This window comes from Marmota monax, unplaced genomic scaffold, assembly GCF_021218885.2.
Source record: "Marmota monax isolate L192 unplaced genomic scaffold, Marmota_monax_Labrador192_F-V1.1 WCK01_AAM20220418_F8-fsc00022, whole genome shotgun sequence".
In the NCBI taxonomy this organism is placed as follows: Eukaryota; Metazoa; Chordata; class Mammalia; order Rodentia; family Sciuridae; genus Marmota; species Marmota monax.
This window is the reverse complement of record NW_026695215.1, coordinates 26,230,281-26,258,098: the sequence shown is the minus strand read 5'-3', so window position 1 is coordinate 26,258,098 and position 27,818 is coordinate 26,230,281. Positions and strand designations below refer to the sequence as shown.

At 34.5% G+C, this 27,818-nt stretch overlaps 1 protein-coding gene across 8 annotated transcripts in view; it reads left to right on the top strand.

Annotated features, from left to right (window-relative positions):
• The window catches only part of Dock3 (dedicator of cytokinesis 3), a 680,226-nt gene that overhangs the window by 307,514 nt on the left and 344,894 nt on the right, over positions 1 to 27,818 (top strand). The gene's annotated exons all lie outside the window — the stretch shown is intronic.

Here is a 27,818-nt window from a genome sequence, read left to right as displayed (position 1 = left end):
AAAATATGCAAGAAATTATTTCAATTTTTTTCTATATTTGCTAAGACTTACTTTATGGCCTAAGAGATGATCAGTTCTAGAGAAACTTCCATGAGCAAGTGAAAGGAAAGTGTATTCTCTTGTTCTTGGATAAAATATTTTGTAGATGTCTGTCAAGTCCAATTGATACACAGTAAAGTTTAAATCTGATGTGTCTTTGATAATTTTTTATCTGGTTGCTCTGTTAGTGATAATTGATTATTTCATTATATTAGGGTCCCTTTATATTAAGAAATGTTTATGTTATTGGCTATGCTAACATTCAGAGTTAAATATTTGCAATCATAATATTATATTATTATACCCTTACCAAGTTTTGTCCTTATTGAGAGTGACTACTCCTTGATTTTAGATTCCATTTGAATGCAATATCATTTTTCATTGTTTCACTCTCTATCTGGGTATGCCTTTACCTATAGGTGTCTTTCTTTGAGACAAGATACAATTTGGTCTTGTTTTTAATCCAATCTGCTTGTCTGTCTTTCAATTGCAGAATTAAGATAAATTACATTCAATGATATCATAGAGAGGTATGAGTTACTTGCTGTAATTTTATTTACAGTGTTGGAAACATTGCTAGTTCCCATTTTATTATTTGTTTTTCTAATGTGTTTTAATTTTTCCATGCTCTCTTGGTTGTTTTTATCTTCATTTTCTGTGTAGAGGTTTATTTAAGTATCCTTGACAAGGCAAGCCTAGGGTTCTTGAATTTCTTTGACTTGTGCTTATCTTGGAAGGTCTTTATTTCTCCTATGATTTTCCAGAATAACTTTCCTGAATATAGCAATCCGTAATGGCATTTTTTTTTCTTTTGGTGTTTTAAATACATCATTTCCATGCCCTTACAGCTTTTGGAGTTTCTATTAAGAAATCTGATGTTATTCGAATTGGTTTGCCTTTATTAGTAAGTTCCTACTGAGTTTTTTAGTTGATTTTTTTTTTATTTCCAAGGTTTGCTTGCTCTTTTTCAGACTCTCTCCTATTGAAATGTTCTTTTATGTCCTGAATTTTCTCCTTTTGTTTATTTCTTAGACCTTCTTTTAGTTCATTCTCACTTTTTAAAATCAATTTTATAGTTTTCTTTGAAGACATCCCTCCTGGATAAAATTGCCAGATAAAATACAAGACATGAATTTTAGATAAACAAATACAGAGTCTTAAAAAGTGATAGTAATTTCATATAAATCAAAAATCATGTTTCTAATCTTACATAAATGTGTTTGTATCATATATAATACCAAAACTAACAATCAACTTAAGAAGAAAAATGTGAGTCTACATCAAAACAAACAAACAAACAGACAAAAAAACCTGTAAATCTTTACTAAAGGAAGTAAAATAATAGTTCATTGACACTTTAAAAGTCAACTTTTTAAAATATTTTTCTGGAATTTCACTTCAATATGTCTGGATTTAGTCATTGGGTATTGTTAAATTTTTGGAGGTAACTTACTGCCTTTTTTTCTCATGTTATCTGTTTCTGTGTTGAAATTTGCTACTGTCTCCTTATATGAAGGGTGTTCTTGTGATTTGCTTTTCTCCTTACTTTGTGTCCAGGATGGTAGGATATCTCCATGTTGAAATGCCCACTCCGTGTGATCACAGTGCTATGATCAATACTTAGCATCATTTTAAGAGGCGATAATAATCACCAGTAACTGGGACTACTTTGGAATAAACCATTTATTTAAAAGTCATAAAACACCATTGAAAATGTTCTCTATGACTACACTGGTCAAAGAGTAGAAAAGGGGAAGAATACTGTATAATAGGCTGAATGATTAAGCACTAAAGAAGGTATGATACTATTAAACTATGTAGGACCTAAGAAGGAAAGAAGGAAGAAAGGAAAAAAAGAAGAAACACAGGGAGACAGATGTTGATAATGAAAGAGAGGCAAAAAGGGGAAAGTGTAAAAATGAGAAGAAAGCAAAAAATAAATCAGATTAATGCATTAAAACCTTAAAGTGCATAAAATTGGATTAAAGCATGAAATGTGATCAAGGGGAAACCTATAAAAAAAAAACACAGAAGACAGTGCCAGTGAAATAAGAAGCTAATATTTAAGAGTCTTAAATTACTCCTTGCTGAGCTACTTGAGATGGCAAGATTTCTTATTGAGCCTTCTAAATTTGTATTCCATCAGGTTTTCAGAGGTGTGGTAAATTCCCACACCTCCTCAGCTTATCCTCTAAGTTTCTCCAGGTGTGGAAGTAACAACCACACCAGCCACATCCCTTCTAAGTTGGGGTGCTATATATTTAGTTTTGCCCCCAGTCTAATTCAGCTTACTGCTTCAAAAACTGCCACAACTTAAGTCTAGTCATCTACCCATAGAGACATTGTTCTGCCCACTATGGCATAAACCCATATGGCTCCCACTATTCCTCGGTTCCTCATAGGCTCAGAGCAATCAAAACAGGTGTAAGCTTGCCCATGTGGATTTCAGAATGTGCAGAGCATGGGTGTATTTTGGCAGTGGTGCATTGGCCTGATGGAGAAGATATGAGGTGGCCCATGGAAGGGATGCAACACCAGTAGAAGAGGTGTAGAGCTATCCACTGCTGAATAGCAGTGGATAGCAGCCAGTGGCTAAGAAGTGTGGGGTAGTGGACACTGGCTATGGAATATGCTGGGGTTAAACAGCAGGTGGGGAGCATATGACGGCCAGGTGCATGCAATGGTAGTTGGCAGCTGAGGTGTGCACCACTCCTTAGATGCCACACTCCATGGCAGTGTCATGCTTTCTGTTTCACTCCATCCCACTCCTGTTGTTATTAGCAGGGACAGGGTTCATCTTGGTAGCCTTCAATTTGCAGCATTCCCACTATACAGGTTACTCAGATAGCCCATTTAAAAGGCATTCCATATTATACTGTTTGTTGGTATCTCTGAGTGGGATGAAGCTGTAGGATTTAACATGTCCCAGAACTTTAGGCTTATGCATAGTTTCTATGAAATGGCTGCCTGCTGCAATTGTCCACCCAGCGAATTGGGAAAACCTGAGGACTTCTGTCTTATGAAGTGGCTTTGAATCTCTTGCCTTGGTCTGAGTTTCTTTTCTACCACTATTTCCAAAGTAAGCTTGTTAGCTTTGCCTCTCTCTCTTTGTTACCCCTACCACAACATGTGCCCTTGTGGTACAGGTGCAGGTTGGGGATAATGTTTTTGTTTTCTATTCCAGTAAATAGAATGTATGAGTACCTCTAAGTCTCTGACTATCCGGTATTGTGTGTCAGTGGATTCCCTGTCATCCACCTTTCTGATCAGCTCTTCTCTCATTGCTTTGATTACAAACTGAGGAGTTTAGGTTTTCCACATACCTCTACTCCATCATCTTGCAAATCCCCTTCTCTAATATTTTTTAAAACCTATTATTTATGCATATCCCAACTAAAAGGTTTAACTTTAAATATGGGACTCTGTAAGACAAAATGTTTATGATTCTTTTGATTTGGTGATGTAAATAAATAGATCTAAATTTATATACAACTTCAATGCCATTCCTATAGAAATAAAAAATATATATTTTTATGAAGAAATTCCTCAAAGTATAATGTTATATAGATGCATTAAGACCCATGAAAAGTTCATCTTTTTTGGAAAAAGGAGACATAATACCTACCCTATTAAATATATTTAGCAAGATTTACCTTATCATATACTAAAATGTAGCAACTGAAAATTGGTGGCTCAGAGGAATCCACAACGTTTGTAACAGCTCCCAAAGAGTGAATTAAGCCAACAATCCTTCAGTAACAAACTGAAGTAGGGAAATGGTGAGAATAAGCAGGGGGGTAATTCAATGAGCTAGAAACCAGAAAAGAATTTAAAATGTTGGTTTCTAGACTAAAAAGCCAATTAATAAAGGCAGCAGATAGTGGAAATTTCAGGTGTGCTGTGGCTCAGTGGTAGAGGGGAAGCACTCTTCCAACAAGTTAAAAGACAGTCTCCAATTCAGCTTAAAAAAACAAATGTTGACCACCAACATATTCATAAACAAACCTGACAATAAACTTAGAAAAACTAGTTGCATCATCTACCCAGGCAAATATTCTGGATCTCTCAGTCTAGAGTGACATGGCACTGCTCATCAGAGGTGGTTGGAGCAGGGGAGCATTGGCAATTTGAAGGAACTCATTGATTGTACTTCCTGAGCCAGCCAACTGGGGATACCTGCAGTTTACCATTGTTCTTTAGAAATCAACTTTTAAAAAATTATTTCTTACTCTTTTTTCTCCCCCCATTTTGTCCTGTATTTAGTACACTTATTTTTTGAATGTCTAAAACCAAACAACAGCCTCATAAACTCATCTTTTCACTGGATCAGTGGGTGCCCATAGAGAAAGCCAATCTGACCAGAACAGAGACTGGGATTCAGTCTTGGGAGAAACCCAGAGTAACCAATATATCAATCTGCAGAGAGCAGAAGAACATGAGACACTTCATTTGAAATTGAAATCTGATCTTTTGCATAAGGAGTGTGGCTGACATGGGTAGCAGAGGTACTGGGGCAGATCAGGATCAAAAGTCCCACCTCCTCCAAACCCCAAACAGCTAGAAGATAGAGTGATGCTCTATCCATTTCAACAGATGCACAATTCTAGGACCTCTAAAACATAAGGACCTCTAAAACTAGGAACTCTAAAACATCTAGGACCTCTAAAACTCCTACACCTCTCCCAGCACACAAACATGGATTTTCTGAATGAAGGGTAGAATTCAACCCTGATCATACTATAGATATAGTAGATGAAGGAGCTGGCTAGATGACCTGCCAGGCATATTCTGTCATTCCTGGACATAACAACAAAACCATTTTGAAAGTGAAAACCATTCATTCCCACCATCTCCCTTTCAGCAGAGGTAACCAAGGAAGAGGCAGCTTAATTCACCATGTAGATTCACCTAACAAGTTTGGCCAGTTTGGTCAGAGATGGAAACTACAAAGGATATGAAATTTGAATAATAGAGTTCCTCACAGTTGGCAGTTTCTAAAATGGAAATACCAGATACAAAAGAACTGTATTTCAGCAATTTAAGCAACAGGTAATCTAAGTCTCGATGTGATGGTTATTACATTAGTTGATTGATACTAATCAATATACATCTAGTATCCTACATACAACTTTCTTCTGTCCCATCTCCATTTCAGCTCCTTCTCCTATACCTGTTTTGCTCTTCCCATTTTAACTCATATATTCTCTCTCTCCAATCCTTTTTCTTTTTTCCTTCTTTCTTCCATTTTCTTAATTTTATCACATCTTCAAAATCAGTTTAATATACAGTTATTCATGTGTCATCTTTTCAGACTATTCTACATTACTCCTTGCTCATATTACTCCTAACCTACTAGAATTGTAGAAAATATCAGCAATTACATTTATAGTATATGTTGATTTGTAGTTTACTTTTAAACTACCACTGTTACTTGCGGCACTCTTCAAAAAGGCATTAGGATGTTAGTTAACACTTGGAGTACACTGGATTACTGAAGCTAAGAAATAACTCCAACACAAGATTTTATAAAGAGTTAACTACTCACCAAAGGACTTCAACATAAAAGAGAAAGAGGAATCCATTTCTAAAACATACAGAAGCAAACCAATTAAACATTTCCAAATATATTCAAACCCATGAAAACATAACCTACAAATATTAAAGGAGATGAAATTCCAGAAAAATACTACAAATGACTGGTTATGAAAATGATTAATGAGCTAAAGATTTAAGGAATGAACTGAAAGAGAAAATACAGGATGTGAAAGACTATGTCAAGAAGGAGATAAGATTCTGAAAAGAAACCCAACAGAACTTCTGGAAATTAAAGACAATAAATCAAATAAAATTCAGTTGAAAATCCCTCTGATAGACTAAACTATGTAGAAAAAACTTCAGGTCTTGAGGACAGGGCATATGAACTTAAACACTCATTAGCAATAAAGAAAAAAATTTAAAACCATGATCAAAATATATTAGAACTCTGGAAAATCAAGAGACCAAACATTTGAATTGAAGAGTGCATTAAGATATAGGCTAATGGCATTAACAACCTTTTCATTGAAATAGTAGCAGAAAAATTTCCAAACCATAGGAATAAGATGGACGTCAAGATATAGGATGTATACAGAACCCCTAATAGACAAAATCAAAGAAGAAATTCTTTAGGACACATTATAATTAAAAATGCCTAACATGCAGAAGAGGGATAGAATCTTAAAAACCTCAATAGAAAAACCTCATGTCACATTTAGAGGTAAACCAATAAGACTAAGTACTGATTTGTCAGCAGACTCTAAAATTCAGGAGGGCTGTAATGAGGTATTTCAAACTCTGAAAGAAAATAACTACCAACCAAGATTGTTACCTCTACCAAAAGAATTCTTCAGAATTGAAGAAGAAATAAAAACTTTCAAAGATAGGAATAAATTAAATATTTATTTCTACTAAGCCAGTCCTACAGAAACAACAAGTTTTTCTATGTACATATATGAAAATACTACAGTGAATTCCATCTTTGTGTGTGTGTGTGTGTGTATATATATATATATATATATAATTATTGTTATAAAACAATAATTAAACAGACAGGGATAAAAAGGAATATCACACACATAACTCAAAAACAAATCACAGAGCTCCCAAAAGGATGAAATTCACTAAATAAGAAGTTAAGCAAATTAAAGTTAAGACCAAATTAAATATATGAAACAAATTGAAATGTCAGTAAATGTACATCTCTTCATAATAGCTATGAATATAAATTGTCTCAACTCTTCAGTTAAAAGACACAGAGTCGCAGAATGAATAAAAAGATGACCCAACTATATATTATCTGCAATAGATTCATCTTATAGGCAAAGACATCCACAGGCTGAAAGTGAAAGGATAGAAAAGGACCTTCCATACAAATGGAATTCCCAAACCAGAAGTAGCTAGTTTCATATCTGACAAAGATATTTTAAGCAAAAATTAATCAGAAGAGACAAAGATTACTTCATACTTCTGAAGGGGAAAATTCAACAAGAAAATGTAACTATAACAAATACTTATGCCAGAAACATTGTTGGACCTAATTAAATAAAACAAACAGATCCTAATACAATAACACTGGGTGCTTTCAACATATCCCTTTCACCAACAGATAGGTCATCCATAAAAAGTCCTAAAAAGAAATAAATCAATGGACCTAATAGACATCTATGTAATATTCCATCCAAAAATAGCTAAATTCACTTTATTCTCACCTGTTCATGAAACCTTCTCCAAAATAGATCATATCTGCTAAGAAAGTCTTAGCAAAGATATCCCGCCATCATTGTTAATCTCTTGGATCTTATCTGATTATAATTGATGAAATTAGAAATTAATAGGAAAATTATAGAAACCAAAAGAGCACATTGATTTGGAACACTACAATTTTAAATAATGAATGGACCATAGAAGAAATAAGAGGAGAAATTTTTAAAATTCTAGAATCAAATGAAAATAGTGATAAAACATACCCAAATCTCTGGGACACATTTAAGTTAAGATGGTTTTAAGACCCAATTTTAGGCTATAAAGCACGTTTTAGCAAATTTTATAGCATTGAGTGTCTTCATCTTTTAAAATCACAGATAAACAATCTAATGGTGTGTCACAAGCCCCTAGAACAGTAGGACCAAATGAATTCCAGAAACAGGAGAACACAGGAAATACCTAGATCAGAACCAAATTTATAAAATATAGAATAATGAAGCAGTGTAAGGGATCAAGGTAACAGAGTTTGCTCTTTGAAAACATAAACAACATTAGTAAACTAACAAAAAGAGAAGACACAACTCAACAAAATTAGAGATGAAAAAGGCAGTATTACCATAGACATTTCTGAAATTCACAGGATCATTAGGGACTATCTTGAAAACTGATGTTAACAAAGTTAGAAAATTGAGAATATATTTACAAATTTTTGGAGTACATACATTGTCCAAATTGAACCATGAAGATATAGAAAATTTAAACAAAGTATAAACCAAAGAAACTGAAGCAGTAATAAAAAGCTCGCCAAGAAACAAAAGCTCAGGAACAGATGGATTCTCAGCTGAATTATACTAGACCTTTAAACAATAAATAATGCCAAACCTTAAAGTATTCCATGAAATAAAAAAGGAGGGAACGGTGCCAAATTTATTCTATTAAGCCATTATCACCATGCTAACACAAGCATCAAGGTTGGTTTCATAGTTTAGCTAATGTGAATTGACCTGCTAGAAACATTTATGTGGCTGCATCACTCTAGTATGCTGATTTCAAGTAGTTAGGAGTGGGATAAGTGGATCAAACAGTGGTTCCATTCCAAGTCTTATGAAGATCTTCATACTGCTTTCCATAGTGGTTGTAACAATTTGGATTTCACCAGAAATGTATGAGTGTACCTTTACTCCCACATCCTCACCAACATTTATTGTTTTTTGAATTCCTGATAATTGCATTCTGACTGGAGTGAGATGAAATCTTAGAGTAGTTTTGAGTTGCATTTCTCTAATTGCTAGAGATGATGAACATTTTTATGTTTGTTGATTGATTGTATTTCTTCTTCTGTGAAGTATCTGTTTAGTTCCTTTATTGATTGGGATTTTTTTTTGGGGGGGGGGGTAAGAAAGATTTTTGAGTTTTTTATGTTCCTGGAGATTAATGTTCTATCTGAACTACATGTGTTAAAGATTTTCTTTCTTTTTTTCAGATTGGGGATTTTATTTTATTTTTTAATTGATTTTATTTTTAAAATACTTGATAGCGGAATGAATTAAAATTCTTATTACACATATAGACCACAATTTTCATATCTCTTTTTGTATATAAAGTATATTCACACCAATTCATGTCTTTATACATGTACTTTAGATAATGATGTCCATCACATTCCACCATCATTGCTAACCTCCTGCCCCTTCCCTTTCCCTCCCACCCTTCTGCCCTATTTAGAGTTCCTCTATTCCTCTCATGCTCCCCCTCCCTACCCCACTATAAGTCACACTCCTTATATCAGAGAAAACATTTAGAATTTGTTATTTTGGGATGGGCTAACTTTACTTTGGATTATCTTCTCCAACCCCATCCGTTTACCTGCAAATGTCATGAGTTTACTCTCGTTTATTTCTGAGTAATATTCCATTGTATATATGCCACTTTTTGTAATCCATTCATCTACAGAAAGGCATCTAGGTTGGTTCCACAGTTTAGCTATTGTGAATTGTGTTGCTATAAACATTTATATAACTATGTCCCTGTAGTATGCTCTTTTTAAGTCCTGTGAGTATAGACCGAAGACAGGGATAGTTGGGTCAAATGGTAGTTCCATTCCCAGTTTTCCAAGGAATCTCCATACTGCTTTCCATATTGGCTGCACCAATTTGCAGTCCTACCAGCAATACATGAGTGTGCCTTTCCCCCCACATCCTCACCAACACTTATTGTTTGTCTTCATAATAGCTTCCATTCTGACTAGAGTGAGATGATATCTTAGAGTAGTTTTGATTTGAATTTCTATAATTGCGAGATAATGGACATTTTTTGTATATTTCTTGACTGATTGTATATCATCATCTGAGAAGTGTCTCTTCAGCTCCTTGACCCATTTATTGATTGGGTTATTTGTTTTTTGGGTGCTTAGCTTTTGAATTCTTTATATTCCCTAGAGATTAGTGCTCTATCTGATGTGTGAGGGGTAAAAATTTGCTTCCAAGGTGTAGGCTCTCTATTCACCTCACAGATTGTTTCTTTTGCTGAGAAGAAACTTTTTAGTTTGAGTCCATCCTATTTATTGATTCTTGGTTTTAATTCTTGTGCTATAGGAGTCTTATTAAGGAAGCTGGGGCCTAATCCATATGATGAAGAGTAGGGCCTACTTTTTCTTCTAATAGACATAGAGTCTGTGGTTTAATTCCTAGGACCTTGATCCACTTTGAGTTGAGTTTTGTGCATGGTGAGAGATAGTGGTTTAATTTTATTTTGTTGCATATGGATTTCTAGTTTTGTTGAAGAGGCTATCTTTTCTCCAATGCATGTTTTTGGCGTCTTTGTCTAATATATGATAATTGTAATTTTGTGGGTTAGTCTCTGTGTCCTCTATCATGTACCATTGGTCTACCAGCCTCTTTTGGTGCCAATACCATGCTGTTTTTGTTACTGTTGCTCTGTAGTATAGTTTAGGGTCTGGTATAGTGATGCCACCTGCTTCACTCTTCCTGCTAAGAATTGCTTTATCTATTCTGGGTCTTTTATTTTTCCAGATGAATTTCAGGATTGCTTTTTCTATTTCTATGAGGAATGTCATAGGAATTTTGATTGGAATTGCATTAAGTCTGTATAGTGGTTTTGGAAGTATATTCATTTTGATAATATTAATTCTGCCTATCCAAGAACAAGGGAGATCTTTCCATCTTCTAAGTCTTCTTTGATTTCTTTCTTTAGAGTTTTATAATTTTCATTATATAGATCTTTCACCTCTTTTGTTAAGTTGATTCCCAAGTATTTTTTTTTTTGAGGCTATTGAGAATGGGGTAGTTTTCCTCATTTCCCTTTCGGAGGATTTGTCACTGATATACAGAATTGCCTTTGATTTGTGGGTGTTGATTTTATATCCTGCTACATTGTTGAGTTCATTTACCAGTTCTAGAAGTTTTCTGGTGGAACTTTTTGGGACTTCTAGGTATAGGGTCATATTATCAGCAAATAGTGCTAATTTAAGTTCTTTTTTTTCCTATACGTATTTCTTTAATTTCTTTCATGTGTCTAATTGCTCTGGCTAGAGTTTCAAACTATGTGGTGCAAGAGGGCATTCCTGTCTTTTTCCAGTTTTTAGAGGGAATGACTTCAGTTTTTCTCCATTTAGAAGGATGTTGACCTATGGCTTAGTGTAGATAGCCTTTACAATGTTGAGCTATGTTCTGTTATCCCTAGTTTTTCTAAAGTTTTGAACATGAAAGGGTGCTGTATTTTGTCAAATGCTTTTTCTGCATCTATTGAGATGATCATATGATTCTTATCCTTGAGTCTATTGATGTGATGAATTACATTGATTGATTTCCATATATTGAGCCATCCTTGCATCCCTGGGGATGAATCCCACCTGATCCTGGTGCACGATATTTTGATATGTTTTTGTATTCAATTTTCCAGAATTTTATTGAGAATTTTTGCATCTATGTTCATTAGAGATATTGATCTAAATTTTTCTTTCTTTGATGTGTCTTTGCCTGGTTTTGGAATCATGATGATATTGGCCTCTTAGAATGAGTTTGGAAATGCTGCCTCTTTTTCTATTTCCTGAAATAAATTAATAAATTAAAGAGTATTGGTGTTAGTTCTTCTTTAAAGGTCTTCTTTAATTCAGCTGTGAATCCACCCAGTCCTGGACTTTTTTTAATTGATAGGCTTCTGATGGCATCTCCTGTTTCTTCACTTGAAATTGGTCTGTTTAAATTGTGTATATCTTCCTGATTCAATCTGGGCAGATCATATGACTTAAGAAATTTGTTGAGGCCTTCAATATTTTCTATTTTACTGGAGTATAAGTCTGAAAATAATTTCTAATTATCTTCTGTATTTCTGTAGTGTCTGTTGTGATATTACCTTTTTCATCATGTATGCTGGTAATTTGATTTTTCTCTCTCCTACTGTTCATTAGCATAGCTAAGGTCTGTCAATTTTATTTATTTTTTCAAAGAATCAACTTTTTTGGTCAATTTTTTCAATTGTTTCTTTTGTTTCAATTTTATTGATTTCAGCTCTAATTTTAATTATTTCTTGCTTTCTACTGCTTTTGCTGTTGATTTGTTTTTCTTTTTCTTGAGCTTTGAGATGTAATGTTAGGTTATTTATTTGTTTCTTATTTTCTTCTTTTAAGAAATGAACTCTATGCAATGAACTTTCCTCTTAGAACTGCTTTCATAGTGTCCCAGAGATTTTGATATGTTGTGTCTATGTTCTCATTTACCTTTAAGAATTTTTAATCTCCTCTTTGATGTCATCTGCAACCCATTGTTCATTCAGTAGCATATTATTTAGTCTCCAGGTGTTGGAGTAATTTTTATTTTTTCATTGATTTCCAATTTCATTTCATTATGATCTGATAAAATACATGGTAGTGTCTCTATTTTTTCTTGTATTTTCTAAGAGTTACTTTGTGGTAAATTATATGGTCTATTTTAGAGAAGGATTCATGTGCTACTGAGAAGAAAGTGTATCCACTTAATGCAGGTTGAAATATTCTATATATGTCACTTAAGTCTAAGTTATTGATTGTATTATTTAGTTTTATAGTTTCTTTGTTCAACTTTTGTTTGGAAGATCTACCCACTTGTGAGAGAGGTGTGTTAAAATAACCCAAGATTATTGTTTTGTGGTCAATTTGACTCTTGAACTTGAGAAGGATTTGTTTGATGAACATAGCTGCACCATTTTGGGGGGCATATATATTTATGATTGTTATGTCTTTTGGTGAATGGTTCCCTTGAGCAGTATGTAATGTCCATCTTTATCCCTTTTGATTAATTTTGGCTTGAAATCTACTTTATTTGATATGAGGATGGAAAGCCCTGCTTGCTTCTGTAGTCCATGTGAGTGATATGATTTTTCTCAACCTTTCACCTTCAGTCTGTGTATGTCTTTTCCTATCAGATGAGTCTCCTTGAGGCAGCATATTGTTGGGTCTTTTTTTTTAATTCAGTCTGCTAGCCTATATCTTTTGATTGGTGAGTTTAAGCCATTAACATTCAGGGTTATTATTGAGACATGGTTTGTATTCTCAGCCATATTTGTTTATTTTTTGTTATTTAACTTGACTTGAATTTCTTTTTTGATTAGTTTTTCGTTTAGGGTACTACCTCCCTCTGCTGATTTTCATTGTTGCTTTTCATTTCCTCTTCATGGAATATTTTGCCAAGGATGTTTTGTAGTGCTGGTTTTCTAGCTATGAATTTCTTAAGTTTTTAATCATGGAAGATTTTTATTTCATCTTCAAATCTGAAGCTTAATTTTGCTGGATATAAGATTCTTGGTTGGCACCCATTTTCTTTCAGAGTTTGATATATGTTTTTTCAGGATCTTCTAGCTTTCAGGATCTGTGATTTAAAATCTGCTGTTATCCTAATTGATTTTCCCCTATATGTAATCTGATTCCTTTCTCTTATGGCCTTAAAATTCTCTCCTTATTCTGTATGATGGGCATTTTCATTATAATGTGCCTTCGTGTGGATCTGTTTGATTTTGTACATTCAGCATCCTGTAGGCTTTCTTGAATTTGGATTTCCAATTTATTCTTCATGTTCAGAAAGTTTTCTGATATTATTTCATTGAATAGATTGTTAATTCCTTTGGTTTGGCCCTCTATGCCTTCCTGTATCCCAATTACTTTTAAATTTGCTCTTTTTATGCTATCCCTTATTCTTGAATGTTCTGCTTGTGGTTTCTTACCATTATAACTGTGTGGTCTATGTTCTTTTCAAGGTTATATATTTTGTCTTCATTATCCGATGTCCTATCTTCCAAGTGGTCTACTCTGTTGGTGATGCTTTCATTTGAGCTTTTAATTTGATTTATTGTTTCTGTCATTTCGAGGATTTCTGTTTGTTTTTATTTTAGAACATATATCTCCCTGTTGAGGTGATCTTTTGCTTCCTGGATTTGTTTATGTAGCTCCTTGTCAATGTGATATTTCACTGACTGTATTTGCTCTCTCATGTCTTTCTTGAGTTCACAGATCATTTTAACCATGTACATCCTGAACTTCTCCTCTGTAATTTCTTCTGCTGTGGCTGCCAATGATTCTAATGATATCGTGTCTTGATTTGTTTGGGTCACTTTCTTCCCTTGTCTTTTCATGTTGCTCGTGTGTCTTCCTTTTTAGCTCTGTGGGTTCGGAGTGTTACTGTTTTTACCCCATAGGTTTGTAGTGCTCTTGTAGGGTTCCAGACCTCTCCTTTATGGGAAAGGACAATCTGAACAGATCCTAATATTAACAATATTCCACCTATGAACAATTTATGTTATTAAGTCGTTTACAATTTAGTCTCAGTTTACAGAAATGTGGGATTCAATTATTATCTAAAATATAATCAGTAGTTTTGTAAAAAGGTTTACAGTTACTGAAGGTGGACGATGAACTAGGGTGGGGTGTTAGACAATATGCTAAGGAGGTAGGATGTGAGGATATAGAGTTAATATATCTTAGGAAGTGTGAAAAAGAAATCTAATGAAGAGGGTTAGTAGCAAGAGAATAGAGAGGAAGTAATTTAGAGTAAGCAAATAGTTTGGAAGTCAGTAGAGTATATAAAACAAATACGTGTATTTAGAAAAATACAGATATTAAAATAGTAAAATTTGGAGGGGAAAAGAAAAATGAAAGAAGAAAAAAGAAAAGGAAAAAAGGGCATATACAACACCTCTATATTATATTATTCAGGTGACTCAGTCCTCAAAATTCTATTCATGCAAAGTCCTTGGTTTCACATATGTTGGGGTTGTGAGGGCCTGAGGATAGAGGGGTAGAAGAGGAAGAAAAAATCTCTAAGGAAGAGACCAGGGTTGTTGCTAGTTTTAGAGATCCATATCTTTCCTGCTTCTCTTCTCATCCAGTAGGTGGGCTCATCTGTTGTAAGCTGGTGTCTCTGCCCTCAGGATGGTGGAGGTAACCAGGGTGGGAAGACTGGTCCTGGAGCAGGGCATCTGGAATCAGGGAGTGGCACCTGCCAGTCCCTGCAGGGAAACTGCACCTCATGAGTCTCTTTTTGGGACCGCTCATATGACTTGAGTGCTTAGTACTATCTCCTTATTTTGCCTGGAGATTTTCCAGTTTCTGGTCTCTCTATTAGGCTCCAAACTTCAGTTCCATCTCCTCTCCCTTAGTAGTTTTCAATTGAGGAACTTCTCACACCGAGGCTCCCATTGGTGGTGCCCTGGTTGCACTGCACACCTGTGTTGGGCAGCTACTTTGTTGGGTTACCACCACTGGGGAAGGGGGAAGGTTTGGAACCTGATATCTGGCTGCTGGAGATCCAATCTGGGAGCTGCCCCCACCTAATATTGCGAGAATGTTGAGCCAAGATGGAGACAGTCTGCCTTCTGTGCGGAGGTGTCTGGTGAGGTGGGGAGTACCGGGCGATGACATTGTGCTGTGGGTAGGTAGCAGCTGAGTGACCCGCCTGGGATCAGAGTAAAATCTTGGAGATCTGCAGATGTGTTGATAGGTGATTCTGCTAAGGCGCTCGCAAGCCCTGCGTTGGCTAAAACTTTGGGCTTTGGGTCCTGCTCGAATGGTGGGCGTCCTGCTGGAATGCTGAGGCCCAGAGCCATGCGTAGGATTACCGAGCTGGAGATTTATGCCGAGAGCAGCTGTATAGGGGTCTTCTTACACTCTCAGAGATGCAGTATTCCAACTAGGTGAGATCTGGATCATGGAGCAACACAGGATGCTGCCTCCCTCTTATGGTAAAGTTTTTTTTTTTTTCCATTCTGTAGCCTCAACCAACCTAGGTACCCTTCAACATATGAGTGGACAAAGAAAATGTGATACATGTACACAATGGAATATTACTCAGCCTTAAAGAAGAATGAAATTATGGGATTTGCTGACAAATGGATGGAGCTAGAGATATCATGCTAAGTGAAATAAGCCAATCCCAAAGAATCAAAGGACAAATGATTTCTTTTCTGATATGCAGATACTAATTCACAATAAGAGGGGATAGGGAAGAATAGAGGTACTTTGGATTAGATAGAGGAGTGAAGGGAGGTGAGGGGATATGGGGATAGGAAGGATATTAGAATGAATTGGACATTATGATGTGTATATATGATTACCTGACCAGTGTAATTCTACATTATGTCCAACCAGAAGAATGAAAAGTTATTCTTCACTTATGTGTATGATGTGTCAAAATTCAGTCTACTGTCATGTATAACTATTTAGACCAACAAAAAAAGATACATCAAGGAAAGAAAACTATAGACTAATATCCCTAATAAAAATAGATATAAAAATCTTCAATGAAATATTAGCAACATGCATTCAAAAACATATTAAGAAGCTTGTACACTACGATCAAGTTAGTTTCATCCCAGGAATGCAAGATTGGTTTGATATATACAAATCAAATATAATCCATCACATAAAGAGAATTAAGGACAAAAATCTCACAATCATTTGAATGGCCACAAACCTTCAATAAAATTCAGCACTCCTTCATATTAAAACTCTGGAGAAACTGAGGCTAAAAGGAATTTAACCTGAACATGATAAAAGTCTTATATGACAAACAAACAAAAAAACAATTTTACTAAATAGGGGGAAACTAAAAGCATTTCCTCTAAAATCAGGAACAAAACAAGGATGTTCACTCTCACCATTCCTATTCAATAAAATACTTGTAATTCTAGTTAGAGCAATTAGGCAAGAGAAGGAATAAAACAAAGACATAAAAAGAAATGAAATGATCTCTGTTTGCAGATGCTATGACCCAATAGTTAGAAACTCAAAAATCTTTCAAGAAGAATTGTAGAGCAGATAAATAAATTCAGCAATGTAGTAACAGGATACAAGATCAACATATGAAAAACTCAGTAGCTTTTCTGTATATCAAAATTGAACCCACTGAAAAAGAAATCATAAAAACAATTCCATTCACAGTAGCCCATCAGTAAATAAAATACCTAGGAATAAATCAAACCAAAAAAATTTTAAAACTAAAATGAAAATTGTAGAATCCTGATGAATAAGATAGAACAACTTCTCATGTCTACATATTTAATGCATTTCCTATCAGAGTGTCAATGATACTCCTCATTGAACTAGGGGGACATATGGAATATGTGGATAGTGGTATTCATATGGAAAAAATAAAGACCCAGAACCATCAAAGCAATTCTGAGAAAAAATAGTAATACCTTCTTTCAAATTTTTTTAGAGAGTTATAGTAACAAAAACTCCATGGTACTGCCATAAAAACAGACACCAGTGTAATAGAATAGAAGACCCAAAGACAAACCCACACACATATGGTATTATGATCCTTGACAATGGTGCCAAAAACATACATTGGAGAAAGGACAGTCTTTTTAACAAACGGTGCTAGGAAAACTGGATATCTTTTTGCAGATTAAAGAAATTTGATCACTGTCTCTCACTTTGCGGAAATATCAACTCAAAGTAGATCAATGACCTATATGAATCAGTCCAGAAATTTTGTAACTGCTAGAAGAAAACATAAGGGAACACTCCAACATACAGGCATAAGCAAACTATTTTCTCAGTAAGACTTCTGAAGTTCAGAGGTTTTACCAAGAATTAATAAATGGGATGGCATCAAATTAAAAAGCTTTCACACAGCGATGGTAACGATTAAGATCACAAAGAGAGACCCTATGGAATACGAGGAAATTTTTGCCAATTCCTTGTCTGGTAGAGGATTAGTGTCCAGAATATACAAACAACTCAAAAAACTTGTCACCAAAAAAACCTAAATAACCCAATTTATAAGGGGGCAAAGAAGCTAAGCAGACATTTCCCAAAAGAAGAAATACAAATAGTTAACAAATACATACACATTTCCATCTAGGAAATGCAAAACAAAACTACACTGAGATTTCATCTTTAGTTAGAACACTAATAATAATAATAAATGCTGGCCAGGATGTAGGTAAAGGGAACATTTATGCATTATTGGTGGAATTGTAAATAAGTACAACCACTATGGAAATTAGGATAGAGGTTTCTCACAAGACTGGGAATGGAGCCACCATATGACCCAGCTATCACACTCCTCAGAATTTATCCAGAAGAACTAAAATCAGCATATGGTAGTGATAGAGGCACATTAGTGTTTGTAGAATCATAATTCAAAATAGCCAAGTTATGGAACCAGCTATGTGTCTTTCAGCACATGAATGGATAAAGAAAAATATGGTATATGTACACAATGGAATTTTCCATAATACAAACCTAAAAATTATATGGAAACTTCAAGGAGGTCTAATATCAAAAGTATTACATCCAGAATTCAAAGTATATTGCAAAGCTATTGTAATCAAAGCAGTATTACACTGGCATAAAAACAGTCATAAAGACCAATAGAATAGAATAAAGACCCCAGAAATAACCCCATTCATATGACCAAGTGATCTTTGGCAAGAGTGCCAGGAGTATACAATGAAGAAAGGATAATCTACTCAGTAATGGTGTTGGGAAAACTGAATATCTACATGCAAAAGATTGAAAATTGACCTTATCTTACACTATTAAGCAAAAATCAACTCAAAGTAGATTAAAGACTTAAAACCTAGGTGAAACTGTGCTGATGAAAAGAAATTGACCCAGTTGTTCTACCCTCTCTACCAGCCTGGAAATCACAAAATTTGTAATTGTAATTTAATAAATTTCAATCCAGTTATTCTCATTAAAAATACATATGGTGCTGGGGATATAGCTCAGTTGGTAGAGTGCTTGCCTTGCATGCACAAGGTCCTGGGTTCTAATCTCCAGCACCATAAACAAAAAAACATACGGTTGTATATAACCATATAATGTTATACCTGATAAAATTATTGTTAATCTGACTGGTCTAAGGAATTCCCAGATAACCAATGAAATATTATAGATTCTGGGTGCCTCTGAAAGATGATAATTTGAACCAGTAGACTGAATAAAAAAAATCACCTTCACTAATATGAGTGGGTATCATTCAATCTGTTTAGATCCTAGATACAATGAAAAGGAAGACAAAGGATGACCACCCTCTCAGCTAAGACATACATCTTGTCCTATCCTGGAACATCGGCATTCCTAGTTCTTGGGCTTTTAAAATCAGACTTGGGGTGGAGAAGTCTGTGACTTAGCAATAGAGCCCTTGCCTAGCATGTGCAAGGCCCTGGGTTCAATACCTAGCTCCACATAGAAAAAAATAGAGAGAGAGACCCAGACCAGTACATAACCTCTTTTGCTTCTCTATTCTGAGCCCTTTAGACTCTGAATACCAAAATTGACCTCCCTGGTTCTCCAATTTGCAGATGGTGAGACTGTGGGCAACTATAACTATCTGAGCCAATTAGTAAGTCCCCTCATATACACACATGTATCTTATTGGTTCTGTTTCCTTGGAAAGCCCAAACTCACTATAATTCTGTACCTTTATAACCTGATGACACTGTTGAAATTTACTGAAAATATTAACTTTAAATCATATAAAATAATTCTATTTAAGCTTTTTTATATGTAAAATTTTTGTATGTTTTGTTTTTTATTCTTTCCCACTTTATTGGTGAATTAGCATTTTACGTACTTATGGGATTTGTTTTTACATGTTTATACATGCACACACAAAAATGTATGTTTTAAAGAAAATAATACTAATATATATGCATATGCCTAATTTATAATTATGTGTGTGTGTGTGTAGCAAAATAAACTTTATGATGTACAATTAAAAAGCGATTTGGAAACCACTGCTCTAAACTACCTCTAACATAAGCAAGTATATGCATCCCTATATATTGTTCAACATAAACATCATGAACCTCATTTCTTGTAGTTTACAGAGTAGTTTTATACATTGTGGTGCAACCATCTGATGTCAGCTTGTTGTGCTCTAGGACCAGTGTCAAAATTTATTTTTCTTTCTAAAGAAAAAAATTATGAATAGTTTTTGTTTACCTTATTCAGAGTAGCATAGTCTTCAAAAGTAAAGATTTATTTCACCAGAAAGATTTCTCTCATATGAGAAAGCTAGACCAAAATAAGTACAAAGGAAGAGGATCCCATGAACATAGAAGGGAAATTATTCAAGTATAGAAAGGGGATTGAAAAGTGAGGAGGAACAGGAAAAGAGAAGAAACATGGAGTGAAATCAATCAGTTTATAATATGTACATAAATGAATATATCACAATAAATTTTACCTTTATGTATATCTGTAAAGCACTAATTTAAAAAACATAAATAAATACAAGGAAGATCCATGGAGTAAAGGAAGGGGGAAAGAAGAATGGGGGAAAAGAGGAAGCACTGGGGACTGAAGTGGAACAAATTTATATTTCATGCATGTATGCTTATGTCAAAATGAACCCCAATGTTTTGTATAATTATAATGCACTAATAAAAACAAAAAAGTTTTTAAAACACACAAAACCAAAGCTGTACTTTTTATAAGTAATTAAAACATAAAAGGAAAAATAGCATACAAATCAAGATTGTAATTACCCATACGAGGTTGAAAAGGATTATTAGAGAGTTGTGCTCATGGCAAGACTGAAGAACAGTGGACAAACATGGAACGCTTGTGAGATTACTGTGGTCATTGTTTGGAAGTACATCTAGAAGACTAGGTGATGTTTGGGAGTCAGGACCAGAAGAGAATGTCTGCTACAGGGAAAACAAGGAAAGTGATATGCTAATAGCCACAGTTACAAAGCCCTTACTAGGTGCCAGGCACAGTTAATCTGTATAATAACCCTATATAGATGTGTCTGTCTCTCTCTCTCTCTCTCTCTCTCTCTCACACACACACACACTCTCTCTCTCTCTCTCTCTCTCTCAAATAAGAGGAAACCAAGGCACAGAGAGAGGTTAGTAAATTTGCCCAGAGAACTACAGTTGCCAAAAAGACAAAATATCAAGAGTTCTAACTGAAGCTAGTATCCTCACTCACTGTGATATGTTATTTCTACATTAAAGAATTATGAAACTCCAGAACAAAGATCAGTAGTTGGAAGGTAGAAAATGTTCTGATATTGTTTTTGATAGTGGTAAACTTGAGAAGTACACTTGGAAAAAGCAGGGGTAAGTCATTTGTACTTTTATTTAAGGTTCCTAGTCATCCTCTGACCACAGTAAGACAGACTAAAAGAGAGAAAGAAAGGGAAAATAGGGAGAGATAATTTCATCAAAATAGAGGAAAAAATCAATAGAGTAGATGAAAGGGATCAGGGAGTAGAAAGAAGAAAGGACTGGAAAAGGGAAGGACAGTAGAATAAACCTAACCAAACTTTCCTATGTGCAGCCATGGATGTGGCATGGTGGGGCCCAGAACCGGGTGTATCCCTAGGACATTGATTAGAAAACAGAAAGTAAACTGTAAATGGATTGAAGAGGGATCAGTAGAGAGGTGGTATGGGAACTGGTGGGGATTGAGGATGGAGTGAGTGCTGGGATTGAATGGCAACAGATTGTTTTCCCTGCTTTTGTGATAATATCAGGGTATATACTGGTGTTATATATAACTAAAAAGAATAAATTTAAAAGAGAAAGAATGAGAGAGAGAGAACTAGATGTAACCAAAGGTAGAATTGAGCACAACACAATGCCTTTAATAAGAACTCCTTGAACTACTTGCAATCACTGCACTGTATAAAACAACTGCTGCATCTTTAGATAAAGTATCATGTCAAGTGTACCTTCTTTTTCTTTGCTGCAGCAGGATGACTCAGATCCTAAGGGAGCTTGGAAGGCAGGGTAGCTACTATACACAACTATATACTGTCACCAGAGTATAATGGTATCAAATAGTAGATTCCATGCTGTAGTCGAGACCAAATATCTCCCATGCCTTTTCTGCTGTGGAATGTGTTTCATTTCTCTTCTGTCCTGGGAATAAGATGTATAAATGGCCTAGCTTTTGTGCTGATTCTAACAAGGAATCAATACATTACAGTAGGTTTTACTAGTTCCATTTATTAATATTTAAATTTGTAGACAGTAGTGAAATCTAGATCCAGAATCTGCTAAACTCTGTGGCCCATAGCAACCTACTTGAGGTAGGGGATGGAGCAGGGTCTTTTATAATAGGAGTTATTCAACTTCATATTTTAAAAAAGTCAAAGATACAGGCAAATGTGTGTTTTAAAATTATATATTAAAAATTCTTAAGTATTTAATAAAAATATCAATTCTTGGTTCCATCTCTCCCCATTCTCGGTTCCTACTCCACACTAATTTTCAGCTCTTTTTGCTATTTCTTCTGATATTTTAGATTTCTAAATAATATTCTCTTAATGAACATCTTATTTTTTTATATTTTAGATATCACTTAATGATATCCCTGTTTTAGAAGAGAACAATTAAACTGAGTGCTCATTTCCCTACACATATACTCTTAATCTTCCATACTGCCAAAATGCCTGCATCACCATTTTTAGTCAATATCAGTTGCTACTATGCTTATATAACTATTTCCACATATAGTAAACTAAGATTGCATTTCTGTCTTGTACAACTGTTTTTTATAAGTTTTTCTTACATTTAATCATTCTTATTTTTAATGTGCTTTGTTCCCTCTGTTTTCTATGTCCCAAACTTGTAGCAGAGATGAAAATCTCTTTTGAGTATGTTTGAACACCTTAGGTATTTTTTCAGTTAATTTTTCTCAGTTATATCCTATATGGAGCCCTACCACCTCTTTGTTAATCTGGCTTGAGAATTTTCTGTGCTTCTCTCCTGGGTTACTTTGTCTCATAGGTTAAATCAGTCTCAATTTAATTTTTGTTTACTTTTCTATTTGGTGAAACACTTTCTATAACTTCATGAAAAAAATGTATGAGAGAAAAATTTTATTAAAGGTTTTGCATGTTTAAAATGTACTTTTCTTTGATTGACAGTTTGACTGGATATAAACATTTTTATTACAAATGAAACACAGAGTTTTGAAAGCATTGATTCTAGCTTCTAGTGTTGAGATATATTTATGTTATACCATTCCAATTTCATTCTGGTACCTTTTACAAATCGTTCTCCATAAAAAATTGCTGAATCTTTTCATCCTTATTGTTCTGAAATTTTAGAAAGATCTTCTTTGTGTATTTTTTATGCTGTCTACACAGCCACTTCTTTAAACCTGGAAACTCATTTTCTGGTATATGCAGTTGTACTTCTTTGACATTTTCCTTCTCTGTTTTCATATTTCTGCTTCTTAGATCTCTTGTATTAGAATTGGACATCCTGGAATGATTCACTAACTTTATTATATCCATTGTATTGTATTGCCTTTTTATTCTACTTTCTGGCATAATTCCTCATTTTTACTAAATTTTATTTTAAATTAAGGCTGTCCTGTTTTAATTTCCAGAATCCTTTTTGAATTCTCTGGGCACTCCCCTCGAGCTTAGTATACTATTCTTCTTTAATGGATGTACTATATTCTCTATGCTATCTAAAAATATAAATTATTTGAAATATAATTGAAATTTTCCTTTACTTCTGAATTTGTCTCTATTACTTCAAGTTTCCATTTTTCTTATTATTTTTTATCTTTTTTCTTCATATTGGAAGCTTTCCCTATTATATGGTGTTCTTTGTTCATTCATATTTAAGATTAAGACATTAAGTTGTAGAGGAAAGCTCTGGGAATAATGCTAGTGTTTATTAATTGGTGGACATTACTTCAGAGTGATCAAAATTAAGGGAGAAGCAAGGCAATATCGATATGTCTGGATCTTTTTCCCCTGGGATAAGTTTTCCAGTGAAGAATCCTTCATTTTCCTTCCTAGGAAGATACAAGACTATTAGCACTTTGGAGATTCTACTATTTACTATATAATTTCTTACTCTTCCTCCCCATCTTTAATGTGGTAACCCCACCCTTAGCTCTGTTTTGTGTCCCCCCCAACATGTATAGCCTCTGTTTTAACTTCTGCTGAGAGAACTGTCAAGTAGAGAAATCTAATCATTAGATTAAGGAGTGGATAGTGGTATGAAGGTCTTTTAAAATACTTTTTGTGTTTGAGATAGTCTCCCTATTTTTTCAGATTAGCTTCCAGTTTTTGGTCTCAAGTAGTCCTCTTGCCCCACCCTCCAAAGGAGCTGGAAATATCTACATGCACCAATATGTTTGTCCTTTTTAAAGACTTTTAATCAATTCTATTCTTTCCATATCCATACATGAACACACACACACATCTTCAAAAGTTCTTGGTACTCTAATCCAAGAGCCTTTATACAGAGGTGTAACAAGCTTGGTTATTAATGATTCCTCCCCACCTTCCACCCTCCCTACTTGTCTTCCCCTAACCAACTCAGGGCTTAGTTTTCAGTTGTCTATTCTTTTCCAAAATCATCTACTTTCCATTTTTAATCTTTAATATTTGGGGAGGGGAAAGGATTTGGGCTGGTTTCCTATTGTTTCCCTCTAAGGTGCCTAGGAACTTCACAGAACAAAAATGATCAGTCAAAAATATATGTAAAAAAGTTCAACATGTCTACTAATTAGAGAAATGAAAATCAAAACCACACTGAGATTCCATCTCAATCCAGTGAGAATGGCAATTATCAAGAATACAAGTAACAATAAATATTTGTGAGAATGTGGAAGCAAATATACACCCATGCATTGCTGGTAGGACTGCAAATTGGTGCAACCACTCTGGAAAACAATATGCAGATTCCTTAGAAAACTGGAATGGAACCACCATTTGATCCAGTTATTCCACTCCTTGGCATATACCCAAAGGACTTAAAATCTGCATACTACAGTCACTCACCCACAGCAATGTTTATAGCAGCTCAATTCACAATAGCTAAGCTATAGAATCAACTTAAAGATGCCCTTCCGCAGATGAATGGATAACTAAAATGTGACATATATACATGATAGGATATTATTTAGACTTAAAAAATAAAACTATGGCATTTTCCAGTAAGTGGATGGATCTGGAGACTATCATACTAAGTGAAATAAGCCAATCCCCAAAAACCAAAAGCCAAAGGTTCTCTTTGATATGCAGAAGCTAACACACAATAAGGAATGGGGAGGGAAGAATAGAACTTCGTTGGATTAGACAAAGGGGAATGAAAGGTAGGTAGGGGGGTATGGAAATACGAAAGATAGTGGAATTAATTGGATATTACTTTCCTATGTTTATATATGAGTACATAACCAGTGTAACTCCACATCATGTCCAACCACAAGAATGGGAAATTATGCTCCATATATTGCATAATATGTCATATGCATTTTACTGTCATGTATATGTATCTAAAAAAAATAAAAGAAAAAGAAAAGGTGCCTGGGGAAGACAGATTAGGGACTGTCTTTAAGTAGGCGTTTGTTCTGTCTTATGTAGAAGGGCTGACTGTGAGCCTGAGGATGACTCTGCCCCACTGCCTACTGGTAGGTAAGCTTGCCCTGTCCGAAACTGTCAATGGGTGCCCTTGAATGTATCAATGACATGAAAAACTGCAGCCTGTTTTTCATGTCACTGATACATTCCTTACCTTTTGATTGGATTTGTTTACTTCTTATTAAGATATGTTTTAGGTGATAGAATATTATATAAACTAAGATAGAGTGTTGAAAATCTTAGCTCTCCTGCAAATATTTGGGTTGTGAGAAAGGATTGAAGTTCTAGTGTGCTATTTGGGCTATCAAATCTCTAAGGGAGGACAGAATATGTTTAGGTTGAGGGTGGGGTAAAGATGATATCCTGGCCCTTGAGAGAAAAAGGAAGTAGATTGTGTATGCACATCCATATATTAGTGAACAAAAAGAATTTCCACATTGCCTCTTGACATTTTTATTTTTGCTTAAAATCAGGGTGAAATTTTGGGCCTTTTTTTCTGTCTTTCATATTCAATTGCACGCCTTTGCTAACAGTGGTATGCAGTAACCTATAATGAAAGCTTGTATTGCTGGACTTAAATGTAGTTTTGGCATAAAGTTCAATTGGGTAGGAAGTATTGAAATTTAGAAATGTTTATATTTTACTGGGATGAGGTGGGGTATATGACAAAACACTTAGAATAGAGTTAAAGGTTACTTAATGGTAAGAGACTTTTAAGTAGTATTGTAATGAATAAAAGAATACTAGAGAGTTTCAATAAACTCAAATTCTTATGGTTAACTTGCTAAAATGAAAATGAGAAATAAATCATCCATTTAAGGGTAAATAAAGGAATGTTCAAAAGAAGAAGGTAAAAGGGAAAATATTGAGACTCTTACCTTAACAGCTTGAAATTTAAATGCACTTGAGTTTCCATTAAAATGATTTTCATATAAAAGTTTTAAGTCATCATGACAGGATATTTATTCTTTTTGAGAATCATAGTACTTTTGAAGTAATTTTCTTTTAATTAGATTTATAACCCTATATTAGCTTATATTGATCTGTCTTTAAGTATTTGTAGTACTAACACACACAAAATTAAAGTATACAGGAGAATATGTGTGGGTTATATGCAAATACTGCATCATTTTACATAAAGTACTTGAGCATCCTTTGATTTTGGTATCTACTGAGTGGGGGGTCCTGCAGATACTGAAGAACATCTGTGTATCTAAGCTAAATCTTCCCCCTTTGTCCTGAAGCCCTTTCTTCTTGTGTTTTCCCAATTTTAAAAAACCCTCCTTGATCACACATCATCCTTTTACCCCATTTTTCTACTTCCAGTCATTGCAGATTCTTTGAAAGAGTTGTCTGTGCTCTTTTCTCACTTCCTTCTCTCATATTATCTCCTGAAGTCCAGGCATTTTATCAGAACTACTCTTATGGAAGTCAGTGACAGCCACCACAATTGTAAATCTTCTGGCCAATTCTTATTTCACATTTATTTAACCTGCATTTGATGGCACATTTGAAGCAGTACTTTCTCCTGACCCCAGCCAGCTGACCCTTGGCCACCTACTATCCCTACTCTGCTTTAATTTTTCTTCTTAGAACTTAACACTGCTTTTAATTATTTGTCTATTATCTGTTTCTGCTCTCTAGGAAAAAAAAAGTGCCATGAGAACAGGGACTTTTGGTCATGACAAAGTGAGAGCATTTAGCATATGCCACAAAAGCATTTGTTAATTGATGAGATGAATGTTTATGTATGTATCATATTTTGCATGTAGTGGATTCTTGTGTATTATTTGATAAGAAGATGTTAATTCTAACTTTCTATTTTAAATATAGGTGGTTCTCTTTTCTCAATATGAATGGCATGCACAGGAAACACATATCACATTGTCTTTATTATTAATCTTCAAGATTTCAATTTTCCAAGTAGTGTAGTTGCTTAGACTTTCCTGCTTTTTGAGCTGGCAGGAATTTGTGACTCTACCATTTTGTCAGTATTGTCTATTATCAAAGTGCTTAACTTTTCTTTATGCATCATCTAAATAGAGGACAAGTTGATACAATTATACTACATGTTTTCTAAAATCTTCTAATTAAAAATAATTCCTTTTAAGGGCTGTAGTACAGTTCAGTGGTACAGCACTTGTGTAGTATGTGCTAAGCCCTGGGTTCAATCCCTAACCCTGCATTTTAAAAAATAATAATTTCTCTTTGAGATGTACTGCTTGGACTTTTAGCTAAGTCAAGTAAAGATGGACCTTTAGAAGTCTACTGCTCCATTAGATATTTTCTAATTTATTATGATATTTCAAACATTTTAATTATAAGATGACTACCACCTAAAAAACACTAGTTGTTTGAACTTTCTTTATACTTAATTTTATTTATAGCTACCTAAATCAAGCTTATTTTGAAAACTGTCTTTTTTAGGGTAAATACTACATAAATATTTTACTAACACTATGGTGCATACTGATCTGTCTTTAAAGCATTTTTCATAGATTGGTTGCATTCTAAGAATTTCAGTTATCCTACAAAGTTATACTTCTAACAGAAATAGAACCCTAAAGATTTTAAGGTCAAGATTTTACTTGTGAAGAAATAGGACTTCTGTATTCTGAAGTACATCTTTTTTTCTGAAACATCTAACTCTCAGTGTACTTGCATTTTTACTTGTAAGGTAAAAACTACTATGAGGTC